The 24473-nt window shown below is 45.2% G+C and overlaps 1 protein-coding gene across 11 annotated transcripts in view; it reads left to right on the forward strand.

The window, feature by feature from the left end:
• Positions 1–318: 318 nt before the first annotated feature.
• APBB2 (amyloid beta precursor protein binding family B member 2) overlaps positions 319–24473 on the forward strand; it is a 368905-nt gene continuing 344750 nt past the window's right edge. For 9 of the 11 annotated variants that reach the window (XM_059162904.1, XM_059162883.1, XM_059162840.1 and 6 more), the window contains exon 1: positions 320–535. The gene's annotated coding sequence lies outside the window, so the exon portion shown is untranslated. Of the gene's footprint in view, positions 536–24473 lie in introns of all 11 variants that reach the window. The other 2 variants (XM_059162875.1, XM_059162941.1) reach the window with 1 other exon arrangement.

Raw genomic sequence — 24473 nt, forward strand, 5'->3', positions numbered from 1 at the left:
TTATAAAGGACTGCAGACATGTGGGAGAAAAGACTAGCCAGGGATGAGGTTACCCAACTGCCTTTTGGTGCAGACAGACGCCAGGCCACATGGAGGGGATACCGGGCTGCATCTCGACACCCAGGCCCCCCGCAGCCTCCCTGCCATCTTCCCAGGCGATAAGGGAACGGTGGGTCCCACAGGGCTCGCAGCCTCTGCCTGCAGGGGTCGCACTCGGAGCGCGTCCCGCCCCCTCCTCCCCGGCCCCCGCCCCCGGCCCCGCCTTTCTCGCGTTCGGCCCCCGCCTGGCCGGGCCCCTCCAGCTTCTCCTCGCGCAGCCGCCGCCAAAGCCTGGAGAAGTGGAATCTCGCCGGCGCCGCTGCCTGCGCGGGACTCGCGGAGCGGCACTGGGCATGCTCAGTCGCCGGAGCCCGTCCTGGTCTCAAGTAGGAAGCTCGTGCGCTGCACCCGCAGCTGATCTGGGTGCTCCGGGGAAGGCGAGACGGAGCAGAGCCGCCGGGCGCCGGTGCCAGGGCGAGCGCGGCGCGCACCGCCGGTGAGCCTCGCTTTCTTCCTTGCCTTTGCCCTGGACCCCGGGGCGGCCCGGGAGTGCCGGCGAGAGACCCGGGCAGCGGCAAGCGGCGTGCGACGAGTGGCTGCGCGCAGCCCCGGCGGCTGCTCCTCTCCTGCCGGCCCCTGGGGCTGCGCGGCCCCGGCCGCCCGCCTCGCCGCAGCCACAGCTGCAGCAGCTGCCACCGCATCTGCAGCGGGCGCGGGTTCCCGAGTCCGGTGCGCCCTGCGCTCGAGCCGCAGGGCCGGCCGGGTGGCACGGCGACTGCGGGCTCACTCCTTGACTTCCATCCCTCTTGCTTCCCGGCGCTCTCTTTCCCTCGGCAGCCCGGGTTTGGCAGGGCCTGGGGGGGGAGACGGGATTGGAGGGGGTGCGCCCGGGTGGGGGCTGCGGAGGGGAAAAGTGAGGGCGGGCGCCGGCGGGGAAGAGCGCACACCCCCTTCCCTGGCACCGGCCTCGGCTGTGCTGTTGGGCTCTCCCTCCCGGGGCGGCAGCGCGCTCCTGCCGGGGAGTTGGAGACGGCGCTGGCTTCTTGGGGGTTCAGACGCTAGCAATCGGGAGATCAAAGGGGGAAAAGTTCATTTCCCCCTCGGAGGCAGAGAGCGTTTTAACTAGAAAATGGCTGTGCGAGGGAGACCGAATGGGGGAAGCCGGCCCTTGGTCCTGGAGGCTCCTCGGCTACCCGCCGGGCGGAATGGAGGGGTGACGATGGAAATGACATTTGTGCTTCACCACAGTGCTGGTGGGAGGCAGGGATGCGGAGTCCCCAAGAAACAATGCGAGGTGGTCTAGAACGCGCTGAAGCTATCTAGAACCGAGGGGGCAGGGAGCGAAGGGCCGAGGGAGTGTGGGGCTTGAACTAAACGCAAATAAATGGGAGAAATCAGATTGAGAGTTGTAGCCGTTTTGTAGTCAAGTTCTGCGCAGCTGAGAGCCACGACTGTCACAAACGTTTCTGGATGGATGGAGTGGTTGGGAGAACCCAGATTGAGAAGAGAGTAAGACACAGTGTCGGCAGCTCCGGCGAGGCTGGGCTCTTTAAGAAGTCCTCAGTCACGGGCTTTCCATCGCGCCTGGTGACTTTAGTGAAATACCTGAAGGATTATCATTAAATGATGCCACCGGTGCTGTCTCAGTTCCAAGAAATGCGGAAACTTTGCGAGGTTGGCATTGGTTTGTCATTTGTTGTAATATTTAAGTGATTTAAACCAGCACACAGTGGCATCCTGATCTGTTGTTTGGTCTTTGGGTCTCTTAAGCCTCGGATTTATTTATTTATTTTCTTTCTTCCTAGTCATGGACTTGTATTTCAAATCTTGCCCTCAAATGGCCAGGATAATTAAGGATATCTGATAACGAAGGATATCTGATCATTTAGGATAGCTGGCCTTTCAGGAACATAATCTTTGAAGGGGGATTTCTTTATGAACTTAAGTGGCAGCTTAGTTGTGTTTTCTGTCTGTAGCTTGAAAACAGTGATTGTTAATCAGTTGTTTATGGTAACTTGCAGAATCAGGAATGCACTGATTTGAGGGGTTGGCATTGATGAAATGGCTGAGGAACCTCGTGGTTGGGGGAGATGCTGGGAGAACACAGGTGGCAGTAGAGTACAATAGGCTAGTAGTCAGAACTCCAGGGGAGAAGCAGATTCAAGACTTCTGTTGCTGTCATTTTGTCATCATCACTGCGTGCCCCCCCCTCCCAAATGACTTGGGATCTTCCTAATCTAGGGATGTTCCTAGATATTTGCTCAGAGCCCTTGAAAAAGGACTCCAGACCTTTTTTAGGGAAGGAGTTTCTTGAACTTTTATTCTCTTTTCGAAAGAATAACTTCTAACTAGATAATTCACTCCCAAGGAGGCAGCACACTATTCAGCACTTTCTGAAACTTGTATAAAGTGGTAGTGGAAAACTCAATGAACTGAAGTGTAAAAGTGCTTTACATTTAACTGGAGTGATATGAATAAGAGACTACAAAATTATTTAAGAAAAGATTACTAAGGGGCACCTGGGTGGCTCAGTTGGTTAAAGCATTTGGCTCAGGTCGTGATCCCAGGGTCCTGGGATCGAGCCCCGAATTGGGCTCTCTGCTTAGCAGGGAGCCTGCTTCCTCCTCTCTCTCTGCCTACTTACAATCTCTCTCTAAATAAATCTTTAAAAAATCTTTAAAAAAAAAATAAAATCTTTAAAAATAAAATCTTTAAAAAATCTTTGTTTTAAATAAAATAAAATCTTTAAAAAAAGTGTATTAAGTATTGCAAGAATCCACGTGTGCAATGATAACATATTTTAAAACTGCTACTCTTTTTATGTCACGTTTCAGCTTTTTCATGACTGTTTCTTTTCCTGCCACAAGGAAAACAACAAACACTGAATTCTTCTTTTTTTTTTTTTTCCTGTTACAACAGAAATTAATACTGAAAGGCTTGCCATAATATTAGTACAGGGTTATGCTGATTACTCTGATTCCAGGATATCTAATTTGTCTTTTAAGAAAAATGGAAGGGTTGCCTGGGTGGCTCAGTGGGTTAAAGCCTCTGCCTCCCAGAGTCCTGGGATCGAGCCCTGAAAGAGCCCTGAATCAGGCTCTCTGCTCAGCAGGGAACCTGCTTCCCTTCCTCTCTCTGCCTGCCTCTCTGCCTACTTGTGATCTCTGTCATGTAAATAAATAAAATCTTAAAACAAAAAAAGAAAAATGGAATGTTGTTCCTCTATCTCCTTTTTAGTTACACCTTAAAAAAAATTTTTTTTTTTTATTTTAAGTAGGCTTCACACCCAGTGTGGGGCTTGAACTCACGACCTTTGAGATCATGATCTGAGCGGAGCTCAAGAGCTGGCGCTTAACTGACTGAACCACCCAGGCACCCCAGTTAAACTTTTAAAATAGACAATACTCTGATGTCATAATGTTTTTCATGGCTGTAGGACTTTTAGGAAAGTATTGTAAGAAGGTATTACTAGTTATGTGGGCGATACTTATTTTCCTTCCCCGGGTTAAGGAAACTAGTGTTTGTTCAATGTTTGGTCTCTGTGTCAATCCGATATTAAGCTTCTTACATATATTATGTGTCAGCATCTTTCACATGAATGTCAGCTTCCCCAGAAAACTCCTCTGGAGTGGTGGATAGTCCTTTGATTGCGTAGCAATAGAACTTGAATATTTTATCTGATAGGAGAATATCTGATAGGAGAATATTTTCAGCGGGCTTCATTGTTACTAAGCATTCTCTTGTGAAACATTTTTGATTTGTTATTTGGAATTAGATTTGATTGGAACAGCATGTTTTCAAAATGATTTGAATGTTTTAAAGAATCTTCTGTTTGGATTTAAAAACTGTTTTCGTGCTCATTTATTTTCAACAGTGTTGTGCTACCAACAAATACACTTAAGTGTAAGAAAGATAGGCCCAGATTACCCATTTTATGTTGAATGTGTTATTAATGCATATTCTGTAGGCTGATGGCATTTCTCTCAGTTGAAATGGTTTTTCAGAGTCAGAGTGACAGATTCTCCATTTTAAATAGTCTGGTGGGATTTGGTGGAAAGACCACCAACCAGTGACTCCCAAGACTTGTCTTCTGGGCCAGGTTCTCCCGCTACTTTAACCTACTGTATAATCTTGGGAAAGTCAGTGTACTTTTCTGGGCCTCAGTTTTTCCATCTGTACAATGAGAGAGTTTCGGTAGAATGGGCTTCTCTTGTCCCATTCCAGGGGTCTGTGATGCAGCCATTGGAGCGGGCGGGGTGGGTCGGCCCTTCATTCAGAGCAGTAGAGGAAGCTGATTTTGTGTTTCACTGAGTCTGGCGTGTCCTGATTTGAGGAATGTCTTGGTTTCATTTTTTGTTTTTGTTTTGTTTTGTTTTGGCCAAATCTGTACTCCCTTTTAGTTTCTGTTAAAGAATGGTTGTCTATGTAGGAGACAAGGCGAGGATTAGATCTGAATGAAGCACAGTGGATATTTGAAACTGTCATATAGCATCTTCTGAGGGGAGTGTCTGCGCTTGGGCAGGTAGATAAGTTGAGAGAGAAGTCACCACGGAAGCCGCAGAGGAAGGTGTCTTGGGTGCTGGGCCCACTGCTGTGAAGTTTTGGCAAGCCTTTTCCATGTCCCCGTCCTCTTTCCTCAGCCCTTGATTAAAAATGAAGCCCTTGGTCTCTGGAATAAAATTCTCCTCATCGTATCATGTTAGCATCCTCCTGTGCTGTGCAGGTGTCCAGGGTGAGCTCCCGTAGTAGCCAGAGTGGTGGCTGGTGGAACGCACCCACTCATCTTCCAACAGATTGTGAACTCCCCCCCTCCCCTCTTTGGCAAGTGACGATGATGGGGCAGAGAGCAAAGGAAACCCATCCACTTGGGGTTTGGAGTGCACTTTGTTTTCACGATGCTCACAAAACTCAGCGTCATGAACCTTTAAGTGAGGCAGGTGAGCAGACGCGAGTCATTACCCACATTTTAATAATTGATAATAAACAGGCAGTGAATCTAGCGCTGCTGATATTAACCAGGCTGCAGGGTTGCTGGGCGTCTGCTGGGAGTGGGGGGCAGTAACTCCCAACATGAGGGGAGAGCGAAAGAGAGGACACAGAAGGTAGAAGACAGTCAAGTCACCCCAAGTTAGCAATAAGTAAGAAGCCTGTATAAGTTTAAAAGTATTAGAGGCCTTAAAGTGTAGACTCGCTGGAGACCCTTCCTTTCTGCATAATCTTATTTCCATAATGGTTGAGTCTTAACCTGGTCTTCTCAGTGTTGAATAGATGCCAGGACAGGCATGACTTTTGTTGTCAGGAGGAGAGTCTCAGTGTATAATTTATTGGTACGTAAAATGTACAGACTTATACGGACAAAGATGGGAAGGGACCGTGGAAAAGATAAGTGGTGCGGGACTATGGATTAAGGTGTGTCTTCATTTCTTAATGATTTCCCAGTGGTTATAGATAAGGGGAACCATTCTTTCCTCTGCCCCCTGTGGAAATCTTGCAAAATTTTGCCTGCTAGGTTATAGCTGAGGTTTTTAAAGTGTAGCTCTACTGGAAAGTATGCTTTAGGAATGCGGAGAGTGGGAGGACGAGTAGTTTTGTTTGTGTTTTTCTTTTAAAGTGGACTAAAAAGAATGCAGTTCTGTAGCTGAGCTAGGAGAAGTGTGCACTTTGGAGGATGAGGTTGGAGAGAACTTGTAGACAGCTCTGGAGAGTGAAGGGAAATGCTATTTTTTTTTTTTCTTTTTAAAAAATTTACGTATCTTTAATTAATGCTGTTTTTGAAGAAGAGAGTCTTGGCATCCCAGTGCTATAGGAGGTAACCTTTCCCAAATTGCTGCCCTATACATCAGATTTTAGTTTCCACTCAATGTAAAAGTTCAAAGCACAGTATTAGGCCCATGGGCCATTGTCCGTTGGTGTTGTGTTTGCTGTTCTTATCAAAATAATAACGATGGTGATGTAGTGAATATTTTATAAGTGTGTCCAAATTAGATGTATCCTTTTTCCTCTGAGACTATACCCTTCTGATCTGGTGGTAAGATTTCTTTTATGAATTGGTGGGAATATTTTTATTTGGCAGGTTAATGGTCCATGAAATTGATAAGTCTGGGAAGCCAGGCCTGAGATGTTGAGAGCTGTGCCCTTGGGATAGAGTGAGTGGTGGAGACCAGGCCAAACCGGAGATTACGGGTGGGCTGATGGGGCCTCTGGGCCTTCCAGGAATGTAGGGTCACTGGTATAGACTCAGGGTCTGAGGAGCTTAGGAGAAGCTAATTTTGAAAGCGCTCTGGGAACCGGCCGATATTTTTGAATTATAGCCCAAGAATGTCAGTGCAAGTGCCAAAATGAAAGATGAGGGTCGGAGAGAGCAGAAAGGACAACTGATTGAAATGTGAATTTCAGCAGGCAAGGCCGCAAATTGACAGATCTTGGTGTTGGTTTCTTTGCATGCGGGCCTCTTTCTGCCAAGTCCACATGCTTTAGCAATTTGGGGTTGGTGATTCTAGGAGATACTGATGGAGTCAAGGCCATAGAACCACAGCTTGGTTTGGACCCTTGCAGTATCATGTCTTCCAGAGGAAGCCTTGATAAATCACTGGAGGAAGCTTGAGAATAATTTGCTCATGCAATTGCAAACCCAAAGTATTTCTGTGTTCTAAATAGTAGGTTTAGAGAATAATATATTTTCAGGTAATATTTTAAAACTCTATGTTTAATGATATCTGGATATTGGGGATCATGATGATAATATATTATTAATGTAATTATGGGGCTCTTATTTTGTGCGAAGAGCTTTTTTATTGCTATTGCCCTATTTAATTGTTACAGAATGCTCTGATGTGGTTCCCATTTTAGAGACAAGGAAACTGAGGTCCCTTTCACTAAAGCCTTTACAGTAAACCGTGCTTCCTTGGTAACTGTACTCAGTACGGAGGTGCCCATGGGTTGCTGAGGGACCGATAGGAGACAGAAATAACACTTAGTAATTAAGGGTCAAATGTGTGCCTTGTAAATAAGAAACATTTCACTTCCTCCCTATCTCCTTCCTTATGAGTGAGGAAATTTCCTAAATTCACCATTTGGGGAAAAGGTGAAAATTTCACCCTTCATCCATTTCAAAATGGACGTTAACGTAAATCCACATACTTAGTGATTGAATTACTTCCTTCATATTATGGCTCCAATGTGCATTTCTGTCGGAGGCCGCCACATTTCTCTGCATGCAAACACACATTGAGTAGCAGAAAGTCCAAATATCATTTCTAAATATGTCTGAAACTAGGCGTTGCTGTTTAACCTCTCTAGACAGATTGCAGTCTAGAATGTTCCTGTTGTAAATAAAATACCCCAGGATCTGATTCGTTGTCATGTGCCAACCTTGAGGCAATGCAAGGATGACAGAGGCTTCCGATGACTGGAAAAAGGTGAAGTTAGGGTTCCCAGGCTTCTCGGCCTGCCTGTGGCTGACTGGAGGCTTCTGACTGCCAGAGTGATGGGTCTGGAGGGGGAGCCTCAGCACTCTGGCTGATGGTGCCTCTCCTTGGGAGCATCCGGCTGGCTCCTGGGTGCTGGTTCTGTTCTTTCCTTCTGATCTGCATTTGATTTCCCAAGTGGACTTCTGTCCTGGGCCAAAGAGTCAGTGGCTCTGCTGATTTGCTCAAGGCAGTACTGTTTGTCAGTGGGAAGGAATAAAATAGAATTTTTTTAGCGTGAGTTCTATTTCTTGAGTTGGTTTTTTCCTAAGTGAACTAATATGAAATTTCTGAACCTAACTGAAGCATGGTCTGGACTCACAGGAGTATAGACACTTTTTTATTTATTTATTCATTTATTGAGAAAAAGGGAGAATGACAGCATGAGGACAATGTGGGGGAAGGCAGAGGGAGAAGCAGACTTCCCACTGAGCAGGGAGCCCACCATAGGGCTTGATCCCAGAACCCTGGGATCATGACCTGAGCTGAAGGTAGATTCTTAACTGACTGAGCCACTCAGGTGCCCCAGGGGGTATAGATACTTTGAGAAGCAATAGTTCAACCTCAGATTCTTCTAATATCTCACCAGAATCTCTTCTTCTCTCCAATACCCAAGCTTTATTTATTTATGCATTTTTCAGATCTCGAGTGAAGACAGAAAGACGTTTTGGTGACAACAAGAAACCTTAGCTTCATTTGTTCCTGTCTTTGTCTAGCAAATGTTTGTTGAGCACATACTTTGTGAAGTTCAGGCAGACAGAGAGGAATGTACCAGAGCACTGATGATAAGGTATGGCGGTAGATGTGTGTGAGGTCTGAGCTAGTGGAGAGAAGGAAGGCTGTTCTCGCTCTGTGGGAGTTGCGAGACCTCACGGAACAGGAGATATGGCAAAGGACTCCTGTACAACCCCACTACAGTATACCCTTTGGCTGACTCCTTTTCCATTTTTCCTTCCCTCCATAGAGCTGCTATAGACTGTTTTTTCTATTCAACCCTGGGGATTTGCCACTCCTTCCAAAGGGGACCTAGAGATTTGGCTTTTCAGATCTCTCTAACTGTGGTTTTCGAAGAGGAAGGGGGGGCAGTTTTTCTCCCCAGGGACTTTTGTCAATTTTGGAGACATTTCTGATTTCATGTCTGTGGAAGGAGTCCTGCTGGCATCTAGAGGGTAGAGGCCAAGGATGCTTGTAAATATCCTACAGTAAATGTACGCACAAGACAGTCCTGTGGGTAAGGAGTAGGATTTGGTGGTTAAGAGCCAGACTCTCAGGGTTCCAATATTGCTCTGCAATTTAATAGCCATATGACTAGGTGCCTCGTTAGCGCAGTAGGTAGCGCGTCAGTCTCATAATAGCTATATGACTGGGGACAACAGAAGTACAGAATTACAGGTGGGGAACAGAAATGACAGTGCTTTAGTTTCCTTATCCATAAGTAGAGATACTATATATGAAATGGTTGTTAAGAGGATTTCATGTATTAATTTCTGAACATAATAATGAGTAATACTTGGCATAAAGTTAGATCTTAACTGTTACTATTTTTTATTTTAAGCAAAAACTTTAAATTTTGACTCCAGAGAGCATGAGTTCAGAGAATCCAGGGGACTCGAGTTTGTGGCCGTGGCTCTTAGGAGGCTTTGGTATAAGCACTGGTCACTGTTTTTGTTTCTCTAGTTCCTTTTCATCTATGGGTTTTATTTTCCACTGTTTCCATCTCTTGATTCTAGGGCCTTCGATAGCTTTGTCTTTCATCCCTTTTTCCCAGGGACCCAAATTCATGCCCTTAATGAACCTTTCCCTGGAGGGCTGAGAAATATATTTATGATTTTTCTTAGCTCTATCTATTTTGGGAATGGTGAGAAAACAGGAAGCAGGTCAGGGGAGAGCTGCCTTCCTTCCTGATTGTCACAGCTCCCTTCTCTATAAAATTCCTTGCAAGATTGAGAGGCAGGTGGTACTGCCTGCTTAGTAACTGACTCTTCCCTCTACGCCCACCAGCTCCAGCCCCAAGTTAGGTGCCTACTCCTTCCAAAATACCCTGTAATTGGGTCACAACATCTGCCTACTTGAAATCATTTCTAAAAACCAAAGCAGAGAGGCAGGCTTGTGTCAGTGGGATTTAAAATGTCCTGGTCCTCTCCTCTCCTTTAAGGTTCTAGAACTGTTCTGACAACAAAAAGGAGAGCAAACTTGTTATCTTCGTTAGGTGGCACTGTCTTTGTGGCTCAGAACTGGGTCTTCCTTTGTGCTTGCCAAAGTGCTCAAACCGTGCTCCCGGCCAGCTTTCCCTGGGAAGGTGGGCTGGTGGGCTCCCCTCAGCAGATCACATTTACTGTCACATTTTCCCAACAGAACTGACTCGTGAAGATTTTCCTTCTGTGTTTTGAATGGTATCAACAGACTAGAGAAAAATGAAGACATTCAGTCTGTCCTAAGCTCTCTGGTTACTTCCCCATGACATGGTCATCTCGTCCCTGAATGAGAGCGGTGGCCTCTCAGTGGCCTCCTGGCCTGGCTGGCTCCATTCATTCAGTCTGGCTTCCAAAGCACTGGGTGCCGTTCCAGCTGCGGCCTGTGGAAACGGACCAGGGCGGAAACTGACCAGGATAGCCCTGGTTTCTGCCTGCCTGAAGCTGTCTGTCTGTCTGTAGGGAAGCACTGGCCGCCGAGATAAAAGGTGCCGTGTGCTACCCGGCAGGGAGGCAGGAAGTACTCTGCCCTCCCTGATCAGCATCTGCCTTGGCCGGGGGTGTGTGGGGGGCAGTGTCAGGCAAGGCGTCCAGGGAGAAGGGATGCTCGGTGTATCCCACAGCGTGCCTGGCACCTCCATCTGTGCAGGGGGTAGGTAAGCTTTCTCTTGGAGCCCCGCTGTTGCTGATAGCCAGCGTCCCCGCCTTCCCCCCACTATCACCTCTCATCAGGTTACCTTCTCTGTGGCCTCTCTGTTTATTCTCTGCACTGCCTCGGAGGTGATCTTCTGGAATCCTCTGCAGGCCCGGGCATGCCCATCCCAGCCTCCAGGGGCTCCTTGCTGCCCTCGAGATGAAGCGCCCGCATCTTGGCTTCGCCCCGGTATCTTCATGATCTATGTTGCTCTCCATGTCGTGCTCTGAGCTCAGCCATGCTGTTCTGACAACACGCCCAGCTTTCTCTGGCCTTCGGGCTTTATCTTCCTTTTGCATTGCCTGCAGCCATCCTTACTGTCTGTGTATTCGTCACTTGCTTGACTTTTTTCCTCCTTCAGGAAGTAGCTTCGTTGTCATGCTCCTCAGTGTGTGTCTGAATGACCTGAGGGCTTGCTACAACATGTGTGATGCTGGCCTCACCCCCAGAATTTCTGATTCGCGGGACTGTGTGGCGCGATCAAAGTTTGCACGTCTAACAATGTCCTGTGGGATGCCGATGCTGCGGGTCTGGGGAACACATTTGGAAGACCACTGGGTACCCGGTTACCCAGAGCAGGGTGACTCTCTAGCCTCCAAGGGGAGCAGCTCACATCCCTCTTTCTTCGTACCCTTGCTGTCACACTGCATTACAACCACTCACTTCTCGGGCTTCTCTTCTAGTCTGTAAGCCCCTTGAGGAATGACACTTTTACTTCTTCATCTTTATGCTCCCAGTGCTTACAGATCCTGAATGTTCAATAAACGTTTATCAAAGAGTGAATATATGAATGAAAAATAACTATTGTTGGAGGCTTTAAAAATTTTTTTTTTATTTGTTTGAGAGGGAGAGAAAGTGCACGAGTGGAAGGGAAGGGCAGAGGGAGAGGGAGAAGCAGACTTCCCTCTGGGCAGGAAGCCCAATGCACCTCGATCCCAGGACCTGGAGATCTTGACCTGAGCCCAAGGCAGATGCTTAACCGACTGAGCTACCCAGGCGCCCCCATCGGAGGCCTTAGTAAATGTGCATGAGAATGTTTTTCACAGCTAGCTTTTCTGATAGTTTATCCCCAGTTGTGATGGTATAGGCTTATGACATGATGTTGGTGAGATCCGCATGAGGTTGGTTAATATAAGAGCCAGTTAGCTGTGTGGTTTTGTGTCCAAATTCTAGAAAGGCAGGGGAGGAGCTCATATTAAACTCATTACTGTTTCTGGAATGACTCAAAAATACATAGGTTTTTAAATAGTGGCTTGCTATGAAAATATGTGTCCAAGAGAAATGCAGTTGTCATATAATTTAGCAGCATAGCATAACCATGGCCTTTTTATTTGAAATAATAAATCTTATTGAACTGATAGGAAATGTAACCAGATGTTTAAGTCATCGTTTCTCCAAGTCAGAGGGAGGGATAGCTAGACCACTTGCCTGTACTAACACCATCTGTTTATTGAGCACCTAGCACGGGCCGCTGGCCCGAGGGTATGGCAGTGAGTCAAACACCTCAGCTTTCCGGGTGGGAGGTGCCTCGAAGAAGTCAGAGACATGCGATGATGTCCTGCAGGGCGCCCACTGGGTTCCTTCAGATCAAGTGTGTAGGTGATTCTTAAGCTGAGTCCCGAGTGGCAGGAAGTGATGGCTGTGTCCAAATCATGACAAGGAGAGGAGCAATTTAAGGCCACAAGAATGGTACCAAGGACCTAACTTTTAAACACCTCTTGGAGGAGTCCTAATGCCCCTCTTCGTTTTGAAGACCGGAGAGACGATGCCTTATCATTGCGCCTGCGTACCCAGATCTGGGCTCTAAGCTGGCCTCCCTAGCATCCGAAGCAGAACTTCACAACAGGGGTTCACTGAATCCCAAGTGACTGGAAATACGTTGGGAATAAAGGCTTCTTCTGACAAGTTCAGAAAACTGCACGTACTTTCTCTTCACATCAACATATCCAGGAAGTCCGACTGGAAAGAAACTTCATTTAATGCAGCATTTGCCCGGGGTGGGCGGGGGGGGGCATATTTTTCACAGTCTCCCATGAGCTGGTGTTTCTATTTGGACACCTTGGATGACCAGCTCTAAAGGTGCTGAAAAGAACGTTTCATGTGATGCAGACTTTTCTCTCCTCTTCATGTCCCATTCTTTTTTTTTTTTTTTTTTTTTTAGATTTTATTTATTTATTTGACAGAGATCACAAGTAGGCAGAGAGGCAGACAGAGAGAGAGAGAGAGGAGGAAGCAGGCTCCCTGCTGAGCAGAGAGCCCGATGCGGGACTCGATCCCAGGACCCTGAGATCATGACCTGAGCCGAAGGCAGCGGCTTAACCCACTGAGCCACCCAGGCGCCCCTTCATGTCCCACTCTTAACCTCTGGGGACTTCGGTTGTTGAAGAGAAGGCAGAGGCAGGATTTCTTGTATTGGTTTTCCACATGCCTTGTGCTCCGTTGTCAGTCCCGTTGATTTGGGTGCAAAGATAGATGGCATTTAGAGCCTGAGAGACCATCGCTCATTTGCTGTCTTCAAGGAGGAGCTGGCTAGAGGGTCACATGGGACGCAAGCTGTTTCTGCACAGGCCTTAAGCCTCAGTTCCTCTAACAGAGAATGGTTTCTGTTTGAAGTGTTCATATTCTGACTTTGTTCTATCTTCTTTTGGTGTGTAAACATTGCTTTGGGTGTCAGCTGACCCTAAGTTAGGGAAGGGGAGAGGACTGACCTGTTTGGCGTTCCTAAGGGCGAGCCTTATGTAGGAATGATTAACTTGGGTCGGACACTATATACTGAGTTTTTGCTGATGTTGTGCAATCTTAATCTCAACCTAAAAAATACTGGCATTTAGATTTCCTTTCAGTTGACCTGTGTTAAGTTTTGGCCCCTCCTGAAGTCAGAGCAGATGTTTTAGTGTCTGTTAATTTTGAAATTGTATTCTTTGTTAGTCTTTATGGGTCTAGTTTGACACAGCAAGCCAGGAAATGTTCAAGGTGGGGCAGGCTCCCTGAGAGTTTCATTTAAGGGAGAACGCGGGATGAAGTCTTCATAAAATAATTCAGAATAAACGCATTTGGGTCGGTTACCAGGGTTGGAAGGAGGTCCCATCATGGGCTACTGAATTTTTTTTTGTGCTTGGGGCAATTTCTAGAAAGATGCATCAGGGCCTAACTGAGAATAGGGTTAAAGAAGCTGGATCTAAGAATTTGGAATGACTAGTCCTTTTGGGTCCTCCGTATTGGGGTTCTCTGTTTTCATGGGTTCCGTTCTCCCTACATGAAACAGGAAATTCAGTATGAGTGGTGGGTATGCTGAATACCATTACTGTGGACAGGCTTTCTGTTTCTGCAGTAATGTAGTATCCCGAAAGCCCCCATTCAAGTTGAATGTATTCCAGTGATTTGAGAAGAAAACGTGTGAGGAGTGGTGGAATGAAGGTAACACTCCCTGCTCTTATTCATGGGATCTAGCAATTGGGTCAGTGTCATTTTCTAAAAATGTCTTTTTTCTAGGACTTGAGGTTATTTCTACTAAAACAAATAAAGGAAGTCTGGCATCCCATCAACTTAGGTATAATTGTCTCCCGATCAAAGTCATCCCCTCCTGACTTGAGTTTTATTTCATCTGAAATCATTTTCCTCTACTGTTACTAGATCCTGCTGTTTTATATATTATATATATATTTTACAAGCCACAAGTAGAAACGAGAAACAAAAATAAGATGTGGAGTTTTATTAAATTTTGTATGTTTCCCCCCTTAGTTCTGAGACCATGTGTATTGCAAGAAAAATCAATATAAAAAAAAAAGAACTAGGGAAGATGTTGATTTGTGGCATTATTATTTTTATTTCCTGGGAAGAAAACAGGATTTTCATTAGATGGCGTTATGCTGTTTTCCATTGAGAGAGATAACAGTGGGATGGATGGCCACATTCAGAGTCTATATACATTTTTGCTTAACATTTAAATAGTGTTTGTGTTTGTGTCTTCTTTGTACCATGGGAGAGCTTGGTAGATCCACGTTTTCATGAAAGCACGTTTATTTTTCCTTGGTGTTGACCTTGGGAGTTAATTTTTGAAAAGCTTGAAGGTGTATCATTTTGATTGATGGTTAAGTTAAAGGATACTCAATACTATGTAATTATGCAGATTTCATTTACATAAAGCAAACGATGATGAGAGAATGAGTAGAAGGGAAAACGGAGTGCCTCTGCTGTGGGATTGTGGATGATTTTGTTGGCTTTCTCATTCTTCTTCCTAACCGTCACTAGGGTTTTTATATTCTTCTAGCAAGTAGTAAAAGGGAAAGAAAAATTTCTCACACGTTCATTTTTATGTCCTCTAGAGGTTGTGCATTTCAGGGTGTTTCTTCAAGGAGACTAACTGGGAGCAAAAAAGAACTGGTATTATGCTTAGTAGAATCAGCCAATTACAAGGGGACAGGTGTCGTATGAGCATGTTTATGGTACCCAGAGTGGTGTAATTTGTAGAGACGGAAAGTAGAAAGGTGGTTTCAAGGGACTGGGGGGAAGGGGAAGAGGGAATTTATTTTATTTTGTTATTTATTTATTTTTTAAAGACTTTTTTTTTTTTTTTTTTTTTTTTTTTTTTGAGAGAGAAAGACAGATGGAGGAGAGCATGAGCGGGGGAGGAACAGAGGGAGAGGGACCAGCAGACTCCACACTGAGCACAGAGCACTACACGAGGCTGGATCTCACAACCCTGAGACCATGACCTGAGCTGAAACCAGGAGTCAGATGCCCAACCGACTGAGCCACCCAGGTGCCCAATGGACTGAGCCATCCAGGCACCTGGGAACGGGAATTTAGTGTTTCATGAATCCAGAGTATGATTTGGGCAAGATGGAAAAGTTAACATGTGGGGTGGTGAGGGCCGTACAACAGTGTGAATGTACTTAATGCCACCAAACTATCAAGCTAAACATGGTTAAAATGGCAAATTATATTTGTATTTTACCACAGTAAAAAAAAAAAGGAAAGAAAAAAGTTTAACCAAAAAAAAAAGAGAGAGAGAGAGAGAGAGAGAACTGCTATGAGAGAAGACCATGTCCTCTCATGAGACTGAAGCTGCTCTGGTTGTGCTTTAACCTTGGTGCCACCTGCCACAGGGGCTGAAGCTCTGAGGGGTGCTGAGGGCACAGACCCCAAGAGCTTGGGTGGGGTGAGTATAGGCGTCACTCAACCTGAACTTGATACCAAGCTCTTGCCTTTCCAAAACGTTTCATTTATGAGAGATGAACACTGATGCAAGACAAGTTTGAAATTGTGAATTGGGTATGCTTTATGTAGGGCAAAGTTTTGGTCATATTTGTTACTGACTTCTACTTTGGAAATGAAACAGTTTGGTAAAAATTAAGGTTCATTTGAATGTCCTCCAAAACGGTGGCACTTTCCCCATTGATTTTGTTGAGTGTTTTCTCAAAGCCAAGTGCCTGCGTAGCCTAACTTTTCTTTTGTTGCATCCATGTTGTTCTAAAGAGAGCATAGACTTTAGGTCTGGACAGGACCAAGTTTTAGTTTGGGCCCTGCCCTGGGCAGGTGGTGTAGGTGGGTGCTCTGCCTGGGCCACAGTTTCTCCATCTGTAAAATGTCTAGAACGATACCTCCCTGGTTAAGAGGATTTACTGGGATAACATGTGAAAATGCCTGCCACTCTCTTGATTACTGGTGGTCGAAATGGTCAGTAGGTTGACCAGATGTCCTAGATCAACCCCACATTTGTTATTGTTTTATAGAAGATGGTCCTTGATGATCAAATTGACAGACTTTTCAGAATTAAAATATTTATTTATTTTTTAAAAAAAGATTTACTTATTAGAGAGTATGTGCACAAGCAGGGCGGGGCGCAGAGGGAAAGGAACAAGCAGACCCTCTGCTGAGTGGGCCTTGATCCCCAGACCTTGAGATCATGACGAAGTCAGACACTTGACCAACTGAGTCACCCAGGCACCCCTAAAATATTTGAAAGGATAGTTCTTTTAGAAAAGGCAAATGGAAAGATGGTTATAATTGGTAGCAGGTTTTTAATGCTTTATATTCAACTCCATATTCTTGGTTTTTATTGGTACCTCATGCCATGTTTGTATTCTCCTCAGAGAATGTGAATGATAGTCCCTCCGTGTGTTTGAGACCTCTTACAGTTTGATAGTCTTGGAAAGCCCTTGGATTGGGCTTTGATCCTGGCTCTGTCTCTGTCAGCACAGTGACCCTGAACAAGTTACCTCTTTTTCCTCACCTGTGGGAGGAGCCCATAGAAATTATGAGGGTCGATGTTCATTGAGCACTTCCTGGGAGACAGTGGTCACTGTGGTAGATGGGTTATGTGGAGGGCGTCATTTGGTCCCACACCTCTAGGAGGAAGCTGCTGTAATTATTCTCCAGTGTAAGTGGGGAAGCTGAGGCTCACCAGTGTCCGAGGGCACACAGCTAGAGCAGGTATAGGACTGAGCTGAATGTAGATTCTGAGGTGAGAACTTAGCACTGGCGAAGGCACTGAGTATATGTGAATGCTGTGCTTGTGTGTGCACACACTCACAGACACTGTGCACCCTTATTTCCCTAAGATGCAAGAGCTACTGGATTATGAAATCCGGAATTCCCTAGGAGGGTAGAAAGTATCTAAGGACCAGTTGGTGTGAGAAAGCTCATGTCAGAAGCACAAATTGTGTTTGGTTGTGATTGTAGCTGCTTTGCATTTATTTTTTCTTGTTGCCTTTTTAAAAATTTTTTATTTTTATTTGTCAGAGAGAGAGAGAGAGCGAGAGAGCAAGCACAAGCAGGCAGAGTGGCAGGCAGAGGGAGAGGGAGAAGCAGGCTCCCCGCTGAGCAAGGAGCCCTGGGATCATGACCTGAGCTAAAGGCAGCAGCTTAACCGACTGAGCCACCCAGGCATCCCTCATTGCCTTTTTAAACCAAGAAAATTTCTATATTCCCTGTAAGATTGACATACACTTTTAAAGGACGTAATTGGGATTTTACTGTTTTTCTTTCGGGAAAAATCAGTTATTTCTCTCATCATTAAGCATTCTGTCCTGAGAATAATTAGAGAGGATAAGCTCCAGCCACCGGGGGTGAGCAACTGGCGGTCTTGAAATGTTCTGTAAATATATTAGTCTGAAAATTGCATTTTAATGTGGTATACTAGTAAAATAGAATTTTACTTGCTAAATTATTCCATGTTAATAATGATCTTTTTCTAAGGAAGGCTGTTACTTTTTTTGTTTTAAGTGGGTCATTGATATCTTTCAAAATAAGTGAACTGTCCTTTGGGATAACCTGTTAGTATTTCCACTTCTATTTGAGTCTGGAAAACTGATGGAATACAAGAAAGCAGATGGGATTTCAGGTCAAGACTTTGACTTTAGGAAATGTCATTTTTTCGACAGTGTGCTTTGACTAGCTTTGGCCCACAGTACATCCTGACTTAGATGCTATATGTTAATATGAAAATGAGTTATGGCAGCTTACATGGTCTTTATCATAATCTAGGTGATGCTAGCAAAAGGTTAACAATGACGTCTTCCAATAAAACCATTGCAAAAGTAATTTCTGAGTAGTAGGTTGGTTGACAGTTATGTGCGCCAGAGATTTTTTATCATGTTTATTTCAAGAGCCGAATTCTGAATTAACCTGTATGGGAGGTTTCTTGTTGCTTCCCTAGCACACAGAGAAAATCCGGCTGCCGGTGTGTGGTGGACATATTTCTCATGATTAATAGAGGAGCAAAATATAGTTGATACAGAATGAATGTGCAAGTTTGACACTTAGACTTTGGAATAAGAGAGGCTATCAATGGGAGAAACTAGAAACTCCCATTTACTTGAAGAATTGTGTACTTTGTTTACGTTTTCCTTGAAGGCTAATTTTGATTAATCAAAACGTGAAGGTTGCATGTAATCTTAAACTGTTAATTATAGACCCCAGGGAATCATTAGCTTTCAAAAGAAGTGGGCACATCTGTTGGAGTGTTAAAAAGAAAATAAATATCAAATAGGTCACTGTTGTAGAGTATTGTTTAATTATTTTTCATTGGTCCAAACTCCCAAGGTATTGCCTTAAATGGATAAAATGGAGGTATGTAATAAATTACTTGAGTGGTAGGGAAGCAGATTATGTAAGTACTTGAAGTTTTTCTCGCCTATTAACTGGCTTCCACTCTAGGGAAATACTTGCTTTTTCATGATAAAATTTCTCATGTACTTAAAGTGTGCTTACATTTTTGGTTGTGCCCCCTTTACTTCGTATGGAAAGAAACCCCTGAATCTCAAACCTCCCACTGCTCCTTGTTCAGAGGAGTGATTTGGGAACCAGCCAATCTTGCATCAGCAAAGAGGGTAACTGGTTAGAGAAATGGGGTCATTTCCGTACATCTTTGGAATCGGTCCTATACAGGCCGTTACGGGTTGAATTGTGTCATTCTCCCCCCACCCCCCCCACCCAGGCCCCTGCCTTCGCTCCCACCTCCCTACCCCCCCCCCCACCTTCGCTCCCACCTCACCATCCCCCTACCTTTGCTCCCACCCCAGGGTTTATTGAAGTCCTAACCCCTGGTACCTGTGAGTTTGACCTCACATGGAAAAGGGACTTTGAAGACCTCATCCTGTTAAGATGAGGTCATACAGGAGTATGGCAGGCCCATAATCCATTATGACTGGTGACCTTGAGAAGAGGGAAATTTGGACACAGACCAAAGGGAGAAAGCCGTGTGATGATGGAGGTACAGAGAGGTGGAAGGAAGGGGCCATGTGAAGGTGGGGGCAGCCTGGAGTGATGTTGCTACAGACCAAGGGATCCCCGGGGCCTCCAGCAGCTGGAAGACGCAGGGAATGGACCCTCTCCTTTGGAGGGAGCAGGGGCCAGCCAACACCATGATAGCAGAATTCTAGCCTCTAGTACTGTTGAGACAATTAATTCCTGTTGTGTTCAGCTTCCCAGTTTGTGGTTGTTCCAGCCACAAGAAGCTGCAGGAGGATCAGACCTCCCGAGTTTGAATACAGGCTTCACATTCTAATGCTCTGGTTGCTCTTAGGCAAGTTATTGACACTTTCGGTGCCTTGGTTTCCTCATCTGTGCAACAGGACTAAAAAGAGTACCCTCCTCATGTAGTTGTTTTGAAGATAACACCCGTATGATGCTTTAAATAATGCTATTATATGTAAAGAATATGTAAAGAATACAGTCATTTCAAAGCCATAAGTGGTTTTCGACCCTTCAGCAAATATCCGCTGAGCTTCCTTTTTCACAGCAGGCCCCGAGCTAGACGGTGAGGGTGAACCAAGCAGATGGAGTCTCTGCCCTTCCAGATCCTTCAGGTGATCCTTCCCTCTCTTAACGTGAAGAAGAAAGGAAAGCGAGTTTCATGTGGCATCTTTATGGGCAAGAACTGGGACCTCAGAGAGTCTAGCGCAGAACCTGCCTACTGGACTGGCAGTGAACTTGGGAGCCACATTGCTTGGTGTCAAATTCCGGTGCTTGCTAGCTCTCACCTTGGGCCGTGATAGAATTTTTAACTTTCTCTGTTTCCACATCTGCAAAATGGGGACATACTGGAATCCTCCCTAATGGGGTTATGGTGAATATTAAATGAGTTAAAATACATAAAGTACCTAGACGAGTAGGCACCCGATAAATGTTATTATATTATGAAATGATCCCTTTGAGAGACCTTAAATTTGTAAATGAATTTTTGTGATAATTATTAAGAGTGGCGATCAGACGTATTAAGTATGGATCAGATGTAGCTCCTTTCCACATAGACTCATGGTCAAGTTGTGGCAGGGGTGGGGGTGTCATTTTTTTACATGGTAGTGAAATAGCATATGAACAAAAAATGATGGTAGAAAGTAGAAGGAGCATGACTAATTCTCCTTGGGGTACCAGGGAGGGTTTCCCAAAGATGAGTTTTGGAGGTTGAATAGGAGTTTGCCAGGCAGCAAAGGAAAGAAAGAACATTAGGGGAAATGAGAGTAGTAGATCCAAATGCGTGGGGTCTTAACGCCATGACAGGTGCAGGAGACACCCAGGGGTCACTCGCATGGTATGAGAGTGTAGATAGATCCTGGGACCAGGGTTCAGATTCTGCCATTTACTGCTGTGTAACCTTAAGCTACTTTCTTGATGTCTTTTTGCCTGGGTATTTTCATCTTTTAGTGATAACAGGCTCTGGGGCGAATAAATGAACATATTAATTTAAAGTGCCAAAGTAAGTGCTCAAAAAGTATTGGCTTTAATTAACATTATTACCCTTGTATTTTCTATTGAAAGACAAGGGTTAGGAGTCTTACTTACTTTTTCAGTTTAGTTCATGGATTCCCATGAGCCTGTGTAATGCTGCACCCTTGAGTCCATAGACATTCCTGAAAACAACTTTTTTACCATTTGACATTGGGATTAGGAGGTGAAGAAAACACAATGTACTTTGTTTATAGAGGGAAAATGATTCAGGTAGGCTAGACATTGGCACAGAACCCTGTGCAGATTGCTGATTAGGCAAAATAAGAAAAATAAACCAGCGTGTTGAGCCAACATCTTTTTGTTTTTAAGTCTGGTGAACCACCTGTATCTAAGTGATTAATTTCAAGATGGCTTTGGTTTATTGCTGATTGTCTCCTGATTATTCGGTGACATCAGTCAACGTTCTGAACCACTGTACTTTGAAAAAAGCCACCACCAGAAGGAGAGCAGTTGGTCCCTGGTGCCCCCCAGAAAGGCATGTGTGCAGAGGTGAAAGGCTGCACGTGGCCTGGGATTTCTTTGGCTGCCTTCTCAGATCGGTGATGGCCATTGCATTATTTCAGCCATAGTCCCACCTGCTTTTATTTTTATTTTTTGGAGTGGGGGAGTCATTTCTAATTGTGGTTTTTCTTTGATTTTGAAAGTAAAATGTGCTTGTTAGGACAAGGCTCAGACCAAAAGAAAATTAAAAGTAAACATTAATGTTTGGAGATTATTATTAACACTTAGGACAGAGACCTTCAAGACTCTTCTCTGAGTCTTGAAATGAAATGAAAATAAAAATGAGGCCTTTCTCCACTATAAGGGCAACTAAGGCCAGTGTTGAGCCAGGGGCAGGCAGATGAGTTAGGCTTTTGGAGAGTTGCTTAGTTAGAAATCGTTCTGGAAAATTCAGGGCAGAAACAGCCTAGTAATAGTAATGAAATTGTTTTACACTAAATTAGTTTAGGGCGTTGGTGGTAATAAGTGGCTGGGCAAAGTTTATTCATCCAACATGCATGTATTGGGCAACTGGTAGTGCTTAGGATACAGCATGAACACAGCAGACAAAACTCTGAGCTTCTGGGATGCCCGGGTGGTTCAGGTCTTAAGCGTCTGCCTTCGGCTCAGGTCATGATCTCAGAGTCCTGGGATTGAGCCCCGCATCGGGCTTCCAGGAAGCCTGCTTCTCTCTCTCTCCCACTCCTCCTGCTTGTGTTCCCTTTCTCCCTATGTCTCTTTCTGTCAAATAAATAAAGTCTTTAAAAAAAAAACCCAAAGCGCCCCCCCCCCCCCCACCAAAAAAAAACCCTCAGAGCTTTTGTGGGACTTCCACCATTGTCAGGATTGTAGACAGTAACTAAATAAAATAAACAATTGATATTTTAAGGTATAAGTGCTATGGAGACAAGTGTACCAGGCTAGGAGGCTACAGGAAAGGAGGGCTTAGGAGGAGGGGATGTAATTTTTAAATGCTATCGGGGGTGGTCAGGGAAGACTTCAGGGGAGAGACTTAAAGGAGGTGTGCTGTGCATTTTTGGGGAAGAGGTGTTCCAGGCAGCGGTGTTTGAGGAGTGGGAGGATAGCTTCAGGGCTGGACTCAGGTGAGTGTGGGGAGGAGTAGATGGGTTTGGATAAAAAGATGAAGGTGAAGGCAGTCAAACTCCCTGCAGGGCTGGTTAGGCCATTGGTGTGAGGCTGTTCTGAATGGAGATGCAGAAGGCTGGTCCCGGGCAGCAAGTTCTGGTAGGAGAGTGTCGTGGAGCGAATGTTTGTGTCCCCTGCAGATTCCTGTGCTGAACCCCTCCCGGCAATGTGCTGATTTTTAGGCGATGGGCCCTATGGGAGGCCATTAGGGTTAGATGAGGTCATGAGGGTAGAGGCCTCACAAATGGGTTTAGTGCCCTTCCAGGGGTATGAGAGAGCCCGATAGTGCTCTCTGCTCTCTTCTGCGTGAACATACAAGATGCTGGCAGTCTGCAACCTGGAAGACGGTGCTTACTAGACACCCAATCTGCCAGCGTCCTGGTCTTGGCCTTCCTAGCCTCCAGAACCGTGAGAAATTTGTGTTTTTAAACTGCCCACTCTATGTTGTTTTGTTATAACAGCCCAAGTGGACAAAGGCAGGACAGATTAGGAGTTCAGCTGCACATATATTTTAAGGTGTGTGATAGGTGTCCAGTTGGACCTATGGACCTGACAGGTGGACCTAGGAGTCCGGAGCTTAGGGGAGGGGTCTGAGCTGGAGCTTTAGGTGACCATCTGTTTGTTCTCTGTAGTTAAGAGTCCGTTTCTTGAGGTGCCTGCATGGTTCAGTCCATTAAACCACCGATTCTTGATTTCAGCTCAGGTTATGATCTTGGGGATTGGAGTCTGCTTCAGGATTCTTTCTCTCCCTCTCCGTCTACACCTCTCTCCGGCCCCCACATATTCTCTTGCCCTCTCTTAAATAAATAAATTTTATTAAAAAATAAAAATAATAAATTTTATTAAAAAATAAACAAGAGTCTTTCTTGGTTTCTCTCTCTCTCTTTTTAATTTTTTTTTTTTTTTTGCCTTTCTTGGATTGTTTTGTTTCTTAAATTGCACATATGCCTACTACCCATATTAAAGGAACGTGACCATTGTTCCTGATATCTTAAAATGTGTCTTTACTTCCTTATTATTGCAGTAAGTTCTACTATTTTTTATTTGGGTTCTACTCTTTCTATTTTTATACACCCATAAACGTCTTCCCGCTTGTGTGCCTGCATGTGTGTGTTCTCTGTCTCTCCCCCACCCCCACCCCCCCCACCCCCCCAGTCTCTTTCACTCAGCCTGAGCTGTGCTGGATTTTTCAGGCAGCTGTTCTAACAGCCGCCACAGCGGTCCTGTACCCAGCTGGGTCCTGGGAGAGCCAGAGAAGTAATGATGCACAAAACGTCAGCCTCCACAAGGAACGTGTTAAGCTTGCTGCTGAGAGTAGCCTTGAGGTGTCCCAGGGTTCTGTTTGAGAGCTCAGGAATGCCAGGGCGGGGATCAGGCTCTAGAGGAAGCTCTGAGGCTTTGGGGTCCTTCAGTCCTTGCTTGGAATCTTAGCTCTGTCACTGACCATGAGGATGGACAGGTCATGTCTCCCTTTTCTTCATCCACAGACAGTAGACACCAATTCCCACCTTAAAAAGATAGGGAGACTTGTGGGAGGTAACTAACATAAGCAAAGTGCCTCTGAGAGCTTATCATGTACTCAGGACCAGTGACTTACGTTCCTTCTCTCATTTTTTTCCTGTCTTGCTGTTAAACTGACTGGTGGATGAGAAAGGCTTGGAGGTATATTATTTAAGTAAGTATACTTCGGTTATCTAGAAAGCAATATTGAGATAAAAGAACCTTAGTGCAAAAAGTAGCCGACCCCAGACCCGTGCTCTGTCACTTTTTGTTTTTTACTTTTCAAGTCCAATTCCTTAGCCCATATGCCTTTGTTTCATTGTGAACAGGTTCGTTGTCAAGTTCACCACCAGAGGTTTGGTGGTCTTCCGGAAAAGAGTAGCTAACAATCTGACCTCTCTAACTACTGCTGTTCCCTACCTGTGCCATTTTCCTGCCTCAGGAGAGAATAAATCTGTCCTAGCATCAGCTGGTGTATCTCCCTTGGACAAACATCATCCGGTTACACGTCATCAGCTGTGGTTTGTGAAAACAGGTCCTTCCTTGCAGTGGTGAAATGAAGGGGTTGGAAAACGATCACGAAAAACGACTTCAAATAGTTTTTCATTGCTAACAAATAATGAGTCCTGCAGATGTTTAGCGTTGGCCCCAAATTTGCTATGGTTCCTTGGTCATCGCACTGGGGGACGTGACTGGATCAGGACTGCCCAGCACACCAGAGGC

This window comes from Mustela lutreola, chromosome 1, assembly GCF_030435805.1.
Source record: "Mustela lutreola isolate mMusLut2 chromosome 1, mMusLut2.pri, whole genome shotgun sequence".
In the NCBI taxonomy this organism is placed as follows: Eukaryota; Metazoa; Chordata; class Mammalia; order Carnivora; family Mustelidae; genus Mustela; species Mustela lutreola.